Here is a 17,498-nt window from a genome sequence, read left to right on the forward strand (position 1 = left end):
CTGCGTTGTGTTTGCTATTTCTATGGCATTTACACCTAAGGTATGAGTGGCACTGACAGAAAGAGCGTCATTTTTAGCTCTGAAAAATGTGGCTTAAGTTTTGTTGGAGTTTATAAAGAAACATTTTTTAATAGACCAAGTGTGCAAAAGATGTTGTTCGCTTGTTTCGCCAAATCATTCGCATTAGTGCCTGTTAGAAATAGACTCGTGTCGTCTGCATATATATAATGAATGTCACTGTCTATTTCGATTGAACGATTCATATAACTAATGAATAGCAAAGGACCAAGCAGGCCACCTTAAGGAAAGCAGTGTTTAATACTATTACAGGACGAGTCATTGTCGCCAATAACCCCATATTTAACACAATCGCACCCTTGACTAGGTGATAAATCTAAGGAAATGTCTCGCACACCATAAGCTGGAAGCTTTAAATTACGTTTTTTATGGTTGACTCTGTCGTAGGTTTCGGAGAAATCTATAAATATTCCTAGAGTAATTAATTAGTTTTTTTATATTATTAGGAATAAGTCTTTTTGTATGAGCAATGCATATTCGGTAAAAGATGCCTCTTTAAAAGCAAAGTGATTTCTGGTTATTGAACCCTATTTCACAAAACAAAAAGAAGATTGCAAGTTTCTTTCGACTATACCCTGAATAACACTCTAAAAACATCTGTTGCATTTTAAAAATATTTTGGTAAACATATCACTAGTAATCTCTCAATGTTATGTTGACTAAGACACTTTCCAGTGAAAATGTGTCCTACTCGGTTATGTGGTCTTACTTGCAAAGTGTCCTTAAGCAAAAACCAACGAAAGATTCGAATTAACTTATTCCCACCGCACCAAGGATTTGCACATTCCTTCTATTGATGTGCATTGCATGTGTGTGAGCGGAACCGTTGCGAATTTTTCCGTGACGCGAAAGACGAATGCGTGACATCGCTATTGAATTTAATATAGTGCGCAGCCTTAGGCCCACTTGCTATCCGTGTGCATTGTATTACTATTATATGGTTTCACGTATCGAAGCAAACAAAGAGAGTATAAAGAGAGCTAGCTCGCAACAGCACAATGCCTACCGGCTCTAGAAGATAAAGGTGCATAGAAAAAGAATAGTGAGTGACGAACAGGAGAGAGATTAATAGTGAGGGGGCATATTGAGTAAAGAAAATGACAAAGGGAGGAGAACACAACAGTCAAACATGCATGTGTTCCACAAACACATCACGTGGCACTTGGATCGATGATTCATATCGCAAACTCTGGGGGTATATATTCTGCCTCGGCGATTCATGACATTGATGATGTAAATAGACATGCAGTAGAAAAGAGCAATTCGAAGTTGACGTCCAATCGACGGGGTGCATAGCGCTTTGCCAGCAGAAATATGCTTGCTAAAGACGTACAGAAATGCAAAGCTCGAGAAATCCAGGAAAACCGCAACAGGGCGCTTTCAACAAGAATGGTGATAGAAGACGGATGTAGATGGTAGTTGCAATTGTTAGCATTATTCGAGAAAATCATATTGTATAGTCGGTGGTTCCGAGTGACGTCTTTTATAGCTGTAAAAAAACGAAAGACACTTTGTCGAGACTAAAGTGTGCAACGACGGAAGCCTGACACCATTGCCAATCGCGATTTGTTGCGTCGGAAACACCACGGAGGCACACAACTCATACATGTTATGAATGTTTGTCTATTAAATGCCGGCAACGTCGTTTACGCCTATGTCTATCGTTTCGATGTCTTCTGAGTCCATAATTTCAAAGCTGTCATCTGAAAGGATGTCGGCTTGCAACTCACGACCGGTGAACTCCTTGTGCTTTAGTGAGTCCACATCCAGGGTGACCACTTTTCAGCGCCCAACTGTTGCAGCACCGTTTGTGGATCAGGAGGAGACGCGTCTTCCATGGTGGTGTTGGGGTGTAGTTGGCCGTCCTCGTCATCCACTTCGCTCGATTGACTTGTGCTTGCTCGGCTTGCCGCGGCAAGATGACGGTCACGGCGCTTCCGACCTTCATTTGCCTTGGTACCCGGAGATGCAGTGAGTCGCTTCAAAGGCATTCCCTCGCTTGCGTTGGCCCGTTGCGTACCTGGACTCTGTGGTGTCGGACGCACCTCGCCGCCCTGATGCATGCGACGTATACGCTCAGCCTCTCTTGAGCGCCGCTTGCGTTCAGCGGCTGCCGCACGTCGCCTGTGGGGAGACACTGGTTTGGCGAGACGAGGCATCCTTCCCACATGATACCACAAAATAAACTGGCGCCACTGCCGTCGCCACAACACACCCAAGCAGACGGTCGCCACGCGCGCCTCGCGACAGTGACGTCAGGCCACAGCACCCAATCGGGAGGCCACCTCAAGCGCCTGACAACAGTGACGTCAGGGCGCACGGTCAAACACACGGCCGCCACGCGTGCCCATATGAAGAGTAATACCGCGCGGCACCGAACCACCCGGACACCCACACTCGACGGCAGTGACGTCACGCACACGAGCCAATCAGGAGGCGCACACCTGCGCCTAGCGACAGTGACGTGACCAATCAGGAGGCTGGAAAGCTGTGACAGTTTCTGGTAATGGCAGATGACATATGGGCTTCCGCCTTAATAGAAAGACCATTCACCGAAGACCGTTGCGGCAAAAACTACCGCAGCCCGAAGGTGGCAAAATTTCCGCGACGGAGTCAATGTATTGTGAGCTACGAGAGAAGTTGTTGAATTGTTTATCTTGCAAGCGTCAAAAGCGTCTCACATAGGCTGCGTCATTCGCTTCGTTGTAACGCGACAGAATCACGTCAGCCAGTCTAAGGGGTTCACCTCGACTGCTGCGAACGCGTGCGACATGGCAGCGAAGGAGCATGCATCCTGATCTTCTAGGGCACCGACACTCGTACCTTAGAACTGACGACCGTGAGGACTGCGACTACCACAGTGGTGACCTTCGTCGTGCGGCAGGGTTTCTCCGACACTCGGGTAATGTGCAGTTGGGGCACAGCTGTGTAGCAGTTTCAGAACCTTCCGTCGGCTGTTGGAAAACATGTTGCGGATCTTGCGAGAGAATAATTCGCCTTACAACAGAGGGCTCCCTGGTGAGAGCGCGTCATCCGATTGGCGATGAAGAGACATGCTTGTGCGTTTACGCTCTTATAAGCGGCAGGTGCATTCATTTGTCTTCACACTACATTTTCCTGGCGATACACAACCAATAACTTAACCCCACTTATTTCTCGGAAGGCAATTGCTTGTCGCAAGTCATCCAGCTCGTCGTCGACGGCAGCTGTCGTGCTCGGCGCCGTACGCGGTGTCTGACGTTGGAGCTGCAATGAAACTGCGAGTCCAGCGCACATCAGTCTCCGTCTAGTTCGGCTACGTGGAGTGGTCCTTGTGCATTACAACCGGCACAACTCTCCCCAAATATTCATATTTAGAAGCACGGTAGGGCACGCAGGAAATGGCGTATTGCGCAAGTATGTGCATTGTGTCTGACTTCTAGGACCAGAGTTACAGACTCTGCTTAAAGGGCGCACATCCTACGGGTCGAGAGCTACTGGCCTTGGAAAGGATGTAGATTCTTGTGATCTACTGGCATACTCTGGGGGATTGGCGAAGAATCGGGCAGCTGGAATAAAGTGGAAATGTTATGATAGGTAAGCTACAATCGAAAGATAGACATTGTAGAGCCTGCATGATTTCGTAGTTCTCAATATTCTACCATGACCATAAAGTAAAAACAATTCAAATTCAATTTTGGTGAAAGAAATAGAGGCTAGAAATTTTGTACTCATAGTTTAAATGTCATCGATCCTAAAAGAAAATCTTGGTTGGCATCGTTAACCTTCCCGTCGCTATGCCCATGTGTAGAGACATCCAAAGAAAGCACATTTCGAACAGTTAAATCTAGGCCAAGGAGGCAGAGTGTTGTTTCTTGGGTTCGTTTTATTAAGCTAATAAATTGTCCACAAGAAATTCAAAAAATGTTCTATGGTCTCATCTTCCCTAAACACATGAAAAGTCGGTGAGGGCGCCAGACCAATCCTGTATAAATAAAATTTTAAACGTATGCGACAGCGATCCCTACTCATAGTTACTTCAATTTTTCGAGATCGGCAAACAGTGCTTTTCGAGGGGTAGAATAAATGTTTAAGTTCCGAGGAATTTGTTATAGATTGTACAGAGAATTCTCGAATCATGATTTGCTTTCGAAATCTTGCAGCTACGATCAAGGCTGATGCAGGGAGAGTTTGAATGGCCGGGTCATCTAGCGACACTTTCGCCGATGAATCAGCTGTTTCATACCCAGGTTTCATGCCCAGGTACCCAGACTAAATGGATATTAGTTAAGTGCTGACGGACTAAGGATTTATATCGTAGAGCCCGAGATTCATTAAGTGCTGTGAGTCAAGTATACAAGGACAAAGAATCAGTAACGATAACTAGATAATCTATTTTTGAGCTTAATTTAAGAAGCGCCAGTGCTACTCCTAAAATTTCTGCAAGAAATATTGTTGCAATGTCCGGAAGCCGCAGGGAAAATGATCAATCGCGAATTGGGCTACATATACCAATACCACATTTCTCATGGTTCTGCGGGGCATCAGTCTCTACGACGACATTTGGTTATGATTTTATTGAATAAGCCTGTAAAGTAGCACTTAACATTCGGAAAGGTCGTTGCTTTCTTTGCGCTGCTTGGAAAAATATTCGCCAAATTGTATACAAAAGAGTTGAATGCGTATGCGCTGGGAAAGAAGAGGAAAAAAGAAAGATAATAGCAGTAAAGCGTTTCATAGCCCTAAATGCCGTTATGCAGCATTTAGGGCTATGTTATACGCTGTTATGCAGCGCTCTGTGCGTTCCTGCCTTCCACTCTGCTTGTTTTGCATATACAGGAGTTATTTAAAAACAAAACAATGCTAAACACTTAGCGCTAACACAGCTGTAACCCTCGCCGTGAAAGCAAGAGCCTGAATATTTTTTGCTTTCGTTGCCGAGTGGCAAAAGCACGTGTTTTAAGCCCTACCTATTTTATGACATTCACTGATGAGACCTGTCAATTTGGCGCCAGAAAGGTGAACAGCACTGCTCAACAACAACGACGCGAACGTTACCAGATCTTGAATCGGGAAGTGGAACTGTAATTTGCCTTACTTCCTTTGCCTCTCATTTATTTCTATATCCTTCTTTAGCGTTTAATGATATCAACAGAAACAAATGTTAACGAGCGTGAACGTGCTGTCAGCAGTTTTGATGCACAGCCTCCATCACAATTAACCCGAACATGCCTTTTGTTGCTCCTTCGGATGGCACCGCCATATTCGACTTGAGGTGCATCTTTTTTTTGCTCCTGACGGCCGGCACCTCTGTGCTACTTCGGGTCTAGCAGCGGCTATACGAGACCTTTGTTCGAAGTCCACGAACGTTCAGGAAGGCGAACAAATGTCTGGCACGCACGCATGGGTTCTTCATGGCGCGTCGTTCGTGTAAAGCTAGCAGGCTGACACCATCATCTGTGCCCGTACAGCCTCTGCTATCTCGCACTCATATTTTCATCTGTGGATGCTACCAATTTACGGGGTGCCCTTCGACATGTGCCGTCAGAATGACTATTTCCCTCGAAAAGGAAGCCTTCTGGTAGCATCACATGTGGTTCGTTGTGCGTGGTACACCAGTACGGGGCACGACCACTTGCTGCCCCGTTGGATTAGATTCGCACACACGTCGCGCTATTTCTGACGTCACGTCTTACCTTCTTGCTGTGCACAGTGTATCACAATGCACGCGTCCCTGGAAATAAAGACCTGGGACATAGCGCTATGTCCGTGTCACGCTGTAGCCTCATTTCTGTACAGCTACTAATTTTTCGAAGCTGGTGTACAAGTTCTCTGCATCTTGGGCAGGGCTGAATAGGACCAGAGCGACCGGAGGCGTGTTATGTGCCAATGAGTTTGCTGAGGATTCTATGTTTAACCGAGTGAAAAAATGGTCCCACACCGAACACAATCATACTCTAGGAATCGGAGTCCGCAATTCATCAATTACTTCACGGTTTGCTTCCTAACAATTTCTTAAAGGAGCACTGACACTAAATTTACAAGTCGAGATAACTTGTGAGATCGATTTTTGTGAACATACACAGATCGTCTACAAGATATCTGGTGAGAAAAGCGGTTGCTTTGAACATGCCTACACCTAAAAGTGATCATCTCCGTCTGGTGTGTTGGCAATTGCCATTTGCAGAAGATTGTCGCCACTGGTTGATGAAAGAAGAACAACGGCAAAGGCATCGCGCGGCACATGTGTGCGTAGATGGAGAAAAACGGCAACAACTGATCTCGCACCACGGCCTCCGCATCATAGTTTCGCACGATCACGAGGCCAGCTGTGTTTGTAAACGCACTGTCCCCCTCCCCCCTCCGCCTGTTTCTCTCACGTCGAAACTTGGGCTAGTCGCTGTAAATGGCGCCCCTAAATAACCCTAGCGCTAGCTGGCAAAACGAGGTTTTCTGCCCCAGTCATCGTCTAGTTACTACAACAGAAAAGAGAAGATGGAAAATTTTCTCTCAGTGCTCCTTTAAAAATTGCCGAAAATGGGATAGCGGTCCAATGGTCTCCTTACTTCAGTTTCGCTGGCAAGAAATGAGCTGAAGCGCTTGCCAATTGCTGCACCTTCAACACAACCGACAGTGAGAGCCCTGATGAATCCTCGACTCCGTAAAAAGGAAATGGTTGTAGACGTGCTGCCCCGTGCGGCAGCCGCCCTTCTGCGGATAGAAAGAATGTCTTACCCTCCAACATTTGAGGTGCGATAAAGCGGCCGATAATGAGCACTATACATCTCCTTCGGCAAGGGGCTGCGGTTGTGGAAAGAATAGGTTTCTGGAGCACGTGAGATGACGCTTTACTCAGAAGCGCGGTTCCTGCGCAAGGAAATGTCGCTCACGTTAATGACATTTGTGCGAGATTGACTCAAGGTGACAAATACTTACGACACAGATGTTCTGACGAAGCTATTGCTGGCCCCGAATGCCTGTAGCATCGTCTGCGTCGTAATGTGATCAGTAGACACGAAAGCCTTCTCCGGGAATCGAGACAGACACCGATCTATGCTTCGCTTTCGGATTGCGTCGAAACGCTGGTTTTTAGCCTACGAGACCCGCTGATATATTTTTGCCGCGAGCTACCACGTCTTAGCGGACTACGTCGGCGCTGCAAGTAAAAGCATTGCACGCGATATGGCCGCGGCGGCGGCAGCTAGGAAATGTGGAGCAACGAGGAAAAAAAACGAGAACCGTCCGGAATCGGCCTTCGCACGCTTCGCTGCATTCGGGTCCCGCAAGAAGCGGCATGTTGGTTTCCTGATGCGCGCTCGAACACGTCGTTCAGCGCCATTTCGAACCCTCTGCTTAGACTGACGAAAGGACGCGGTATAATTCAAGTGTGGTTTCTAGTCGCGCTGTGGGTTACGCGCCCGGGACACAGGGACAAGAAGGAAGTAATGGTTGACACGACCGCCAGTCTCTGTCGTCCATGTGATAATTGCGCCACCCACGGTTGATGCCAACTCAGCCAACTACCGGTTCTTCTGCTATGATGTCAAGCAAAGAATGAGAAGGAAATGAGCCGGATATTGTGGTGAACGACCAATGGAGGCCGTGGTGTCACCATCCCTTCTGGCGCGCTCTGTCTTGTTATCCTGTCCCAGATCCACCCAATCACGCAAGCTGCGGCACTTGTGGAGTTAGCTGCTAGACTGCGTCGAATCCATAGAACCAAGTCGGCTTTTTTCGTACGAACGACCTGTTCGTAAAATGCACCGTGGCTTTAAAATCATCAGGCATCTCAAAGGTCATATACCTAATACAGATCCAGAACATCGAAGCAGTGTTCCGATAAGTAACGCCTAATACAAGCAAGATCGTTGAGAAATGTTTCAAGACATTTAATACCGCGACCAAGCCACCATATAGATTCCAAACTTCGATCCCAAGGTTTCGCTACGTTCTACGCAAATCTCCATCAAGCTTGTCTAACGTGGAGCGCTATAACGTAAAACTATTCCAAACTTTTATATTCCAATTCTGCAATGAGCACTCCGCAATTGGTCAAAAACTTTTGGGACCCCCCCTCTTCAGCTGTCTGTCACGCGACGTCACGAAAACCGCGATAGCTCCCCATCAGATATGACGTGCACACAGTGATTACGCATAATTTGACCGCGCAAAAGAAAAATAGTTATTTCTCATTCGACGCCTTTTCGCCGTTAGCCCTGGGCTATTGGCCAAATGTTTTCGCGCTACGCCCATTTCACCTGCCTGTCACGCGACATCACAAAACCGCAAAAACTCACGGTGCCAAAGTGACCTGTAGGCATTAAATATGAATTAATATGCCGAACAAAACTGAATTTTTTTTCTGGATAGCCGCAGGCTGCCCCATTCCAAAAGGAATAAAAGATGGCTGCCGCCGATCGCTGAGGCACTGGCTACTCGCACCTGCCGGAGAGCATGGGTTTATTCGCGTGTAATAAAACTATTACGTGGCCGTGTAGCATTTTGGAGAACTTTCGGTACGTTTGCGACCTCGTTCTGGCAACTCTTCTTTGCTGACGATCCGTTTTAGCGTCATTCTTAAGCTTCCGTTGCATGCCGCCGCGATTGTCGACGAGCCACCGCAAGCTAAGTAAGAGAAAGCGGACCAATCGTAGACGCTGGCTCCACCCTCTTGGCCGGCTATCTATATTCAGTGCACTGGTTCGGCCCCATTGAGTCCCTCTCCACTTGAGCATGCTCCTCGCCTCTTGTGAGCCAATTAGATAAGACAAGCCGCTCAGTGTAGGCAATGTTATTCGTTTTCTCAAGCAAACAAAAGTGACCTCCTATGAACGAGGGGAGCATTTGATTGGTTTGCTCAGAAAACCCTGTGGGTGACTGCCCGATGCTTGCGTCAGCGGTTACGCAAATTTGACGTCCGGACATTAGAATAAAAACATATTGGAATAGCTTTACGTTATACGGCCCGTGCTTTTACCTTGTTCGCCTACAACTGCGATTACCGAAATTCTTATCCACAGACATATTGTGGTAACCCCACACTACGACACTTTTTTATCGCAATAGAGATGCCTTCTTCTATCAAGTAGAAAAATTCAAGAAATTTTCATTTTAAACTACAAATTGTCAAAATGTATCGTCATTTATTAGGACAATACGAAAGTGTGCACTCAAATAATACTTATAGCATTCGTGGTAGAAGACTTACACCTGACGTTTTTTGCCTGCACCACCTGGTATTAGTGTACACATGTTCACTAACGTGCTGGCATTTATAAAGAGTATCCACATTAGCCACAATAAATTTATTTTCATAAAGTAAACGCGCTCTCTATGGTAAACGGGGAGCATTGTCACATATTCTTTTTCTAAATGCCGTTTACTCTAATATTCTGTGTTGTCTACATCGCGAAGTGCTGTGAAATTACGTTAGGCATCACAGCTCGCTCAAAATCAGTCTGCCACACCATTGGTGCGTAGCTACACGAAGTACAAGTCAGCGGACACATGTAGGTTGCAAGCGCCCACTTGTGCCATATTTTTTTAAATGCAAAACATCAAATCGCCCATTGAGCTAAATAGCCGGCATCTGTAGCTGCGAAAGGCGCCTGAACTCCCCCTGGCTGCGACGCCACGCGCGCCTCGACCAAGCCGGGCGGGCTGCCCGCCACCCTGGCGCACCACGTGATGCGTGACGTGACAGGGCATCAGCGCAACGCCACGTTACCCTCATCTCGCTCTCAGAAGCTTCTGTTATACGCGCGTTCCCTGTCTGCGAATCTCTCGCCTGCCTTCTAACTTCACCTCGGCAATGCCTGCAAAGAAAAGTAATGCATAAAAACAATAAATTCGAAAGGAAAAATCTTGGCGGTAATAAGTTTTGATCCTACGGCCCCATGTTCAGAAGCCGAGTCTATTACCCACTGGTCAAAAGAAGCGCCTCCTACAAGAAGGCCTGTGCACACTGCTTTATGACGTCATGGTACTTGGACTAAAATTTTCGTTGCCAAGCCCCGCGTGACGAAAGCAGTGACGACAAGATCACCACGGCTTGCTCGGGAGTGTCCGCATTAGGTATTTGCTCGAATGTAACTTGCCCACGATGGTAATGCGAGGGCCTAATTTTCAGTTCGCGAAATAGAAAAAAAAATGAAACTGCGAATGTAATGCGAGATGAACCGAAAGAGAAATGGTGTCTTTATTGAAGGAATCAATTCGGAAACAAGTTATCTTCACTTGTCATCGTCTTCTGAGAAGGAGCTTTTTTGGGGTGGTATGCTCGGGTGATCACATTGGAAGACTTTCATGAAAATTCGTGTGACTCGGCACCGAACGTAAGGTTCAAATCTTCGGAATCGAGAACACTTGTTCTAAGATCGTAAACTTTGCCGTTGATCGAATGTTACGCGAGGGTCGAGTTCAAGCAACGAAAATCATGAAAAGAAACTCGCGGTAAAGTTGAGTAAATACGGTACAAGGCAGTCGGGCAAGCTAACACGACGTCACGGATAGAAGTACACAAGCCTTGTGCTATCTTTCAGTCGTTGGCCAAGTGTCTCAACGCGCTCGCTTGCGCGCGAAGAGTTCATAACTTAGCTGCGGTCGATTGGAAATTAATGCTGCCGCATTCACAACTCATACCGAGAGGTGTCCTCGGATTTAGTGTTTCCTTTCTGCGTCTGTGCCAATACCGTTGCCGCAATATTGATTTTTTTTTTGTCTGCTGGAAACATGAAAGTACCTGAATGTGTTAGAACATGGCGCTGTAGGATGAAAACTTATTACCGCCAACATTTTTCCTTTCGAATTTATTGTTTTTTATAAATTACTTTTCTTTGCAGGGATTACCGAAGTAAAGTTAGAAGGCAGGCGAGAGCTTCGCGGACAGCGAACGCGCGGATAACGCACGCTTCTGAGAGCGAGATGAGGGGAACGTGGCGTTGCGGTGATGCCCTGTCCTAGATGTCCTGGTTGGCTGTCCTACAAGAAGACAAGCTCGCTTCCAGGCAGCTCTCTATTCTTAAGCGAATTGGGGCCCTATAACTATTCCAGTCTCCTGGCGTTATATTTACGTAACCGCCGATGCAAGGATCGAGCGGTGACTGGCGTTGTTGTTTCAACCACCCAATCAAACGCTCTCCTGGTTTGTAAGGGATCGCTTTTGTTTGCTTCTAAAGAACCTCGACAGCATCTTCTCATCTAACTGGCTGACAAGAAGCGAGGAACACGCTCAAGTGGAGACGGTATCGGTGAGAGCGATGAGAGTGAGAGCGATTTAGCATGATGTAGTAGAGGAGAGTAGCAGTGAGAGTGATGAGGAGGGTGGTGCCTATCGTCTGCGATTGCCGCGTTCTTCCTTGCTTAGCTTGCGGTGGCTCGTAGAAAATCGCCGCGGGGTGGAACGGAAAATTAAAAATGGCGCTAGAACGGATCCCCAGCGAACATCATTGTAAAACACCGTTTCTGTGCACAAAAAAGAAAGACAAGGACAAGGAGAGAGGAACCAAAAGCGATGGACATTAAATGAAATTTATTCAAGCAAACCAGACCTCTATGTAGGCAGGGTGAAGCTGCTGCTGCACACGACAGATCAAACATATTTCCTCGAACCAGGCAAAAACCATCAAAGGCGGCAGAAACCGAAATGAAGGCAAAAGCTCGCTCATGAACAATGTTGCAAATTTCGCGCCCTATTCACAACCAACTAGCCCAGCTACTCACGCTTAGCGATGTACTTCCTGAGCGAACAAAACTTCGCAGAGCGGTGTTGTATACGAGCCAAAAAGGGCTCGACAACGTTATATCGCCACACGACAGTTTTTATTCTGCCCAAAAAAAGAAATCCTTTTTCCCAAGAAGCTCCGAGTAGCCAGTGCCATAGCGGTCGGCAGTGGCTAACCTACATTCCTTTCGAAACTATTTTCCTTTTGAAACGGTGTCGTCGTCATCATCATCATCATCATCATCATCATCATCATCAGCCTGGTTACGCCCACTGCAGGGCAAAGGCCTCTCCCATACTTCTCCAACTACCCCGGTCGTGTAGTAATTATGGCCTCGTTGTCCATGCAAACTTCTTGATCTCATCCGCCCCCCTCACTTTCTGCCGTCCCCTGCAACGCTTCACTTCCCTTGGAATCCAGTTCGTAACCCTTAATGACCATCCGTTATCTTCCCTCCTCATTACATGTCCTGCCCATATGCCCATTTCTTTTTCTTGATTTCAACTAGGATGTCATTAACTCGCGTTCGTTCCCTCACCCAATCCGCTCTTTTCTTATCTCTTAATGTTACACCCATCATTCTTCTTTCCATAGCTCGTTGCGTCATCCTAAATTTAAGTAGAACGCCCTTAGTAAGCCGCCAGTTTTCTGCCCTGTACGTTAGTACTGCTAAGACGGAGCTGTGATACACTTTCTCTTGAGGGATAATGACAACTTGCTGTTCATGATCTGAAAATGCCTGCCAGATGCACCCCAGTCCATTCTTATTTTTCCGATTATTTCAGTCTCATGACCCGCATCCGCGGTCACTACCTGTCCTAAGTAGATGTACCCGCCGTGGTTGCTCAGTGGCTATGGTGTTGGGCTGCTGAGCACGAGGTCGCGGGATCGTATCCCGGCCACGGCGGCCGCATTTCGATGGGGGCGAAATGCGAAAACACCCGTGTGCTTAGATTTAGGTGCACGTTAAAGAACCCCAGGTGGTCAAAATTTCCGGAGTCCTCCACTACGGCGTGCCTCATAATCAGAAAGTGGTTTTGGCACGTAAAACCCCAAATGTTATTATTATTAAGTAGATGTAACCCTTTACTACTTCCAGTCCCTCGCTACCTATCGTAAACTGCTGTTCTCCTCCGAGACTGTTAAGCATTACTTTAGTTTTCTGCAGATTAATTTTTAGACCCACCCTTCTCCTTTGCCTCTCCAAGTCAGTGAGCATGCATTGCAATCAGTCCCCTAAGTTACTAAGCACGGCAATATCATCAGCGAATCGCAAGTAACTAAGGTATTCTCCATTACCTGTTATCCCTTATTCTTCCGTGGTAGAGTGTAGAGAGTTCCACGAGGACGTAGAAAGAAACAGATACACAGACAAGCACTGTGTCTGTGTATCTGTTTCTTTCTACGTACTCGTTCAGCCGCGCTTATACACTCTACCATGGATTCTAACCAACTAGCCCGCCAACGTGTTTTACCCTAATTCTTCCCAATCCAGGTCTCTGAATACCTCCTGTAAACACGCTGTGAATAGCATTGGAGAGATCGTATCTCCCTGCCTGACGCCTTTCTTTATTGGGATTTTGATGCTTTCTTTATGCAGGACTACGAGGCTGTGAAGCCGCTATACGTATCTTTCAGTATTTTTACACACGGCTCGTCTACACCCTGATTCCGTAATGCCTCCATGGCTGCTGAGGTTCCGACTGAATCAAACGCTTTCTCGTAATCAATGAAAGCTATATATAAGGATTGGTTATATTCCGCACATTTCTCTATCACCTGATTGATAGTGTGAATATGGTCTATTGTTGAGTAGCCTTTACGGAATCCAGCTTGGTCCTTTGGTGGACAGAAGCGTAAGGTTTTCCTGATTCTAATTGCGATTACCTTAGCAAATACTTTGTAGGCTACGGACAGTAAGCCGATCGGTCTATAATTTTTCAAGTCCTTCTTATGGATTAGGATTATGTTAGCGTTCTTCCAAGATTCCGGTACACTCGAAGTCATGAGGCATTGCGTATAGAGGGTGGCCAGTTTTTCTAGAACAATGTGCCTACCATTCTTCAACAATTCTGCTGTTACTTGATCCTCCCCAGCTGCCTTCCCCCTTTGCATAGCTCCCAAGGCTTTCTTTACTTCTTCCGGCGTTACTTGTGGGATTTCCAATTCCTCTAGACTATTCTCTCTTCCATTATCTCCTCCTATCGGGCTCCTCCTATCGTCGTGAGTGCCACTGGTACTGTATAAATCTGTATAGAACTCCTCAGCTACTTGAACAATCTCATCCGTATTAGTAATGATATTGCCGGCTTTATCTCTTAACGCATACATATGATTCTTTCCTATTCCAAGCTTCTTCACTGCTTTTAGGCTTCCTCTGTTCCTGAGAGCATGTTCAATTCTATCCATACTATGCTTCCTTATGTCAGCTGTCTTACCCTTATTGATTAACTTCAAAAGTTCTGTCGGTTCTATTCTAGCTGTAGGGTTAGAGGCTTTCATACATTGGCGTTTCTTGATCATATCTTTCGTTTCCTGTGATTGCTTACTACTACCCTAACGGAGTTACCACTGACTTCTATTGCACACTCCTTATTGATCCCGTAAGATTGTAGTTCATTGTTTCAACACTAAGGTCCTCTTCCTGAGTTAAAGCGGAATAACGGTTCTGTAGATTGATCCCGAACTGCTCTATTTTCCCTCTTACCGCTAACTCATTGATCGGCTTCTTATGTACCAGTTTCTGTCGCTCCCTCCTCAAGTCTAGGCGATGACGCAGTGGAAAACTGCGTTAGCTATTTGCTTTCCTTTAATCATCAGTTCCTGCGTATGCTCATTTACTGAGTGCCCCATCTACCCAACACATATCTGGCACATGTTAGCAGCATTTCGTGATCACCGCACAATACGTGCCTTTGTCTGCCTCCTTTCGCGGTCTTTTGTTCATCAGAAGGGTACGCATTTGGGCTCGTTGGCTTGTGATTACGAGCAGGAAACGTCCATAAATGACACGAGGAAGAGGACTCATGCCACAGCGCTTGCTAACAACCAAGTGTTTTTATTCTGCCAGTCAGCACATAGATACTCTACCACTATAGCGTAGAACAGGACAAAACGAAAGAGCGACAGAAATTCATCATGCGCAGGGGCAATAACTTGTAACCAGTTAGATAGGAAAGCTCTCTCCTTCATCGAAGAAGTGAAATCGAGGGCAGGCTTGCACATGCGTCGACGCTAATACGTATGTGGAAGGCTTCAGAAATAAAATGTTCGCGTTCACCGTGGTATTTTGACAGGAATGTCACATCTTTAAAGGACGGCTTGCAGCCGCACTCATTGCAATACAGTGACAATCGACAATCTCTAGCTTGTTCTTAAACCTAGTTTGAATATGCGCGCATGTGGTCATGGCGGTTTGATCGATATAGAAACGCTTGCATGAAGCGTTTCTATGCTTTTCAGAATGCTAGCTGCTACGAGAAAACAATGCTAAAACGGTCCTCTTACGATAATAATGATGATTCACTGGCATTCCCGGAGAAGGGGGGGGGGTGATAAATGACAACAAAGCCTGCTTGAGTTAATCAACTATGATATACGCACCTATATGCTAGCATGTATAATATCTTGTATTAAGGGGCGTACTACGCTATAAACACAATGCTAGCAGATATAGAAGTGGACAGGACGTGCGCAGTCCTGCCCGCTGTACTTGTGATAGTGAGGTGAAATTTCTGAACGCAAGATTGTGGCTGCAGCGCGTTTGGATGGCCTATCGGCATGATGACGTCTTTGTGATCATGTGTATATATCATCTTTCACCCAAATGGACGCGTGCTGTCCACTTCTACTTCTGTTTTCCGTGTGTGAAATGCCCGACTTCCCGCTGCCATATACAGGTATACTATACATACTAGCGTCTTCTACTATTAGATACTTAGCATCGTCTTAATATTTTCTCTCTTCTTAAAACGTATACAAAGTATTGAAAAAATATATATATTTTATTTGAGTCCTCCGATCTAAGACGCTCAGAAGGCGCGCGCTGCGTGATGTCCGAACTCTAGAGCGAGCACTGCCATCCTGGGCACGGTCGACTATGGCTCTCGCATCTCCCGCAATCCGGCTCCTCCGGGTAGCTGAACCCGCTGGGTTCGGTGTAGCTGCGGAATAGTGCGAGAGATGGCGCCAGTGTAGCGCTGCTAACGCCACGTAACGGCGGGGTTACTCGGGCGCAAAAGAGAGAGAGTAGCCTCTATGGCTTGCAGTCGGTGGAGCGCGCGGACTCGTCGCGTGCTTATAGGCGCGACCGCCTCGCGAGAATTTTCGGAGCGGTGCGCCGGGACGGATGAACTCGATTGCTAGAAAACGACACCGTTCGTGTTACTGTACACGTGAACGATTAGGCGTTGGTATTTCACATAGAGGCCAATATGGCCGCTCGCTTTCATCGCGGTGAGTCCAACTTCCTCTATTCGTCAGCGCCCATCGGCATGCTCTATGGTTAGTAATTCGGAAGGGAGGAATTAGTGTGCGAAAGGTGCAACAAATGCCCATTTGATTGTTTGCACTTCGGTATTGTCGTTCCTTTGTCGCAAAAGCATATTTGAGAGCCCACAGACACTACCGCATAGCCCACCTATCACGGGCACATCGTAATATCGACCAGTAGCGAAAGTACGTGTCACGCTGGTGATAAAAATTTGAGTGATTAATGGGGAAGTTGGACAGACAAAAGGCTTGGCATGCTCCTATATGCCTAATGTATAACAATAGGTCAAAGAATGAGTGTAAACAAAGAAGAAAGAAAGTGGGCACGGTGGGCCATCGGCGAGCATGTGGCCCTATAGGCCATTCTTCTGTCTTGCGCAAGTGTTTGTTCTTGGCCCCACCGCAACAACAAATCAACAGGATCGTACCTCTTCCGGAGTTGAGCTGCAGTTGGAACTAAACGACCTTTACTGGCGTCAGCAGGGTTCAGCCATGTCGGAGCAGCCGCATCACCCCGTTACCGGCGGCATGATGTCCTTGTTTCTGGTCACCAATGCGCAGACGCAACCGGCACATCACGTGACCACTTTGCAACAGCTTATAAGGCACCATCCGCGGAATTACACTTTTAGTTGGTCCTGTGTACCATCGATGAGGCTGTGGCCCTAGAGGTCATTCTTCTGTCTTGTGCAGGTGTTTTTTCTTGGCCCCACCGGAACAACAAATCAAAAAGAACGTATCTTTTGCGGAGTTGACCTCCAGTTCAAACCGACCTTCACTGGCGTCAGCAGTGTTCCGCCTTATCGGAGCAGCCGCAGCGCCTCGTCCCCGACGGCATGATGACCGTACTTCTGGTAGCCAATGCGCAGACGCAGCCGGCACATCACGTGACCACTTTACAACAGCTTATAAGGCACCATCAGCGGAACTATGCTCTCAGTTGGCCCGGTGCACCGTCGACGAACATGTGGCCTTACAAGTCATTCTTCTGTCGGAACAAATCATCATCATCATCAACAGCCTGGTTATGCCCACTGCAGGGCAAAGGCCTCTCCCATACTTCTCCAACTACTCCGGTCATGTACTAATTGTGGCCATGTTGTCCCTGCAAACTTCTTAATCTCATCCGCCCACTTAACTTCCTGCCGCCCTCCGCCACGCTTCCCTTCCCTTGGGATCCAATCCGTAACTCTTAATGACCATCGGTTATCTTCCCTCCTCATTACG

General features: G+C 46.9%; 1 protein-coding gene across 1 annotated transcript in view; it reads right to left on the bottom strand.

The window, feature by feature from the left end:
* Positions 1-17,498, bottom strand: part of Cda5 (Chitin deacetylase-like 5) — a 371,641-nt gene that overhangs the window by 289,808 nt on the left and 64,335 nt on the right. The gene's annotated exons all lie outside the window — the stretch shown is intronic.

The sequence above is a fragment of the Dermacentor albipictus genome, chromosome 7, assembly GCF_038994185.2.
Source record: "Dermacentor albipictus isolate Rhodes 1998 colony chromosome 7, USDA_Dalb.pri_finalv2, whole genome shotgun sequence".
Lineage (NCBI taxonomy): Eukaryota > Metazoa > Arthropoda > Arachnida > Ixodida > Ixodidae > Dermacentor > Dermacentor albipictus.